The sequence below is a fragment of the Quercus robur genome (genome assembly GCF_932294415.1).
Source record: "Quercus robur chromosome 6 unlocalized genomic scaffold, dhQueRobu3.1 SUPER_1_unloc_80, whole genome shotgun sequence".
NCBI classification, from domain to species: domain Eukaryota; kingdom Viridiplantae; phylum Streptophyta; class Magnoliopsida; order Fagales; family Fagaceae; genus Quercus; species Quercus robur.
Window position 1 is genome coordinate 1 of NW_026088396.1, and position 2500 is coordinate 2500.

The window sequence follows — 2500 nt, forward strand, 5'->3', positions numbered from 1 at the left end:
GGGGGGCTGCTGCCTTGGCCTTCGCTGTTGCATGGCCTTGGCTGCGTGCCTTGGCCTTGGCAGCATGCCTTGGGGGGCTGCTGCCTTGGCCTTCGCTGTTGCATGGCCTTGGCTGCGTGCCTTGGCCTTGGCAGCATGCCTTGGGGGGCTGCTGCATGGCCTTGGCTGCGTGCCTTGGCCTTGGCAGCATGCCTTGGTCCTTGGCTGCATGCCATGGGGGGGCTGCCTTGGCCTTGGCCTTGGCTGCATGCCTTGGCCTTGGCTGCGTGCCTTGGCCTTGGCTGCGTGCCATGGGGGGGCTGCCTTGGCCTTCGCTGCATGCCTTGGCCTTGGCTGCGTGCCTTGGCCTTGGCTGCATGCCTTGGGGGGCTGCTGCCTTGGCCTTCGCTGCGTGCCTTGGCCTTGGCAGCATGCCTTGTCCTTGGCTGCATGCCATGGGGGGGCTGCCTTGGCCTTGGCCTTGGCCTTGGCTGCATGCCTTGGCCTTGGCTGCGTGCCTTGGCCTTGGCTGCGTGCCATGGGGGGGCTGCCTTGGCCTTGGCTGCATGCCTTGGCTGCGTGCCATGGGGGGGCTGCCTTGGCCTTCGCTGCATGCCTTGGCCTTCGCTGCGTGCCTTGGGGGGGCTGCCTTGGCCTTCGCTGCATGCCTTGGCCTTCGCTGCGTGCCTTGGGGGGGCTGCCTTGGCCTTCGCTGCATGCCTTGGCCTTGGCCTTCGCTGCGTGCCTTGGGGGGGCTGCCTTGGCCTTCGCTGCGTGCCTTGGGGGGGCTGCCTTGGCCTTCGCTGCATGCCTTGGCCTTGGCCTTCGCTGCTGCATGGCCTTGGCAGCATGCCTTGTCCTTGGCTGCATGCCATGGGGGGCTGCTGCCTTGGCCTTCGCTGCCTTGCCCACAAATTTCGAGTGATTTCCCAAAAAATGAGGGTTTTTTGGAAAAGGAGGTTATTTGCCCCAAAGAGGCAGGCGTTGGGCATGGCAGGGTGCCCAGGGGCATGCCCGCATGCACGCCACGCCGCATCGCCCCGCATCGTCCCGCACTCCGGCAAAATTGCCTCGTGCCTTTTCCCCTTTTTGCTTTCCTAAATTCAGTCCATGATTTTAGAGGACGTTTCCAACAAGCGGTTCGGCGTTCCGAGCAGTTTTGAATTTTTTATGATTTTTCCTATTTTCTGGATTCCGAAAATCATAAAAAATAAAATATGTTGAATCTGGCCACCAAATTTTGACAGTTTGAAGGTTAGATTTTTCTTAGCATGTGTACAAAAAATCAGGGCAAGACTCCAAGAATTGCTCCAAAACAGACCCGTTATTCCTCCTCAACAAATCAATGTTTCCTCGTGCCAGAGAGGATTTTTTCCTAAGCGCTCTTTAGGGGGGGAAGAGTAGGAGGTGTCCGAAGAGGCTATCTAGGCTTGGCAGCAGTAGCCCCCCCAAGTGCTGCCATGGCCTTGTAGGGGTCCCAAGGGCATGCCACGGCCTTGGCATCCCACCCACGGGGCATGCCTCGCCCTCGCCGTGCTGCCACTGCCCCTCAGGCAGCGTGCATGCTAGGGCCTTGCTGCTGCCTGCGCCCAGGGGCATGCCAGCGTGCCCACCTGCCTGCACCCAGGGGCATGCCAGCGTGCCCACGCAAGCATGCCATGGCCTTGGCTGCGTGCCTTGGCCTTGGCAGCATGCACGCAAGCATGCCTTGGCCTTCGCTGCCTGCCCATGGGGGCTGCCTTGCCCTTGCCTGCTGCATGCCCCGGCCTTGGCAGCATGCCCACAGGGGGCTGCCTTGGTCTTGGCTGCATGCCTAGGCCTTGGCCTTGGATGCATGCCTTGGCCTTGGCCTTGGATGCATGCCTTGGCCATGGCCTTGGCTGCATGCCTTGGCCACATATTTGGAGTGATTTCCTAAAAATGAGGGTTTTTTGGAAAATGAGGTTATTTCCCCACGACCAGGCAGGCAGTGGGCATCCCAGGGGCATGCCGGCGTGCACGCCGTGCCGCATCGCCCCGCATCGTCCCGCACTCCGGAAAAATTGGCTCGTGCCTTTTTCCATTTTTGTGTCCCTAAATTCATTCCATGATTTTAGAGGAGGATTCCAGCAAGCGGTTCGGCGTTCCGAGCGTTTTTGAATTTTTTATGATTTTTCCCATTTTCCGGCTTCCTAAAATCGTAAAAAATAAAATATGTTGAATCTGGCCTCCATATTTTGACAAGTTGAAGGTTGGATTTTTCTTAGCATGTGTGCAAAAAATCAGGGCAAGACTCCAAGAATTGCTCCGAAAATGACCCATTATTCCTCCTCAACAAATCAATGTTTCCTCGTGCCAGAGCGGATTTTTTCCTAAGGGCTCTTTAGGGGGGAGGAGGTATTCGGCGATGCACAGGGGCGACCCCTCTTGAGCTTGGCCACGGGTAGGCATGCTCATGACGAGCCCTCAGGCACCCAACCCCGCGTGCTCCATGGCGCGAGGTGGGCCCTAAATGCATCGCCGGGGTGGACCCAGGTTGGCA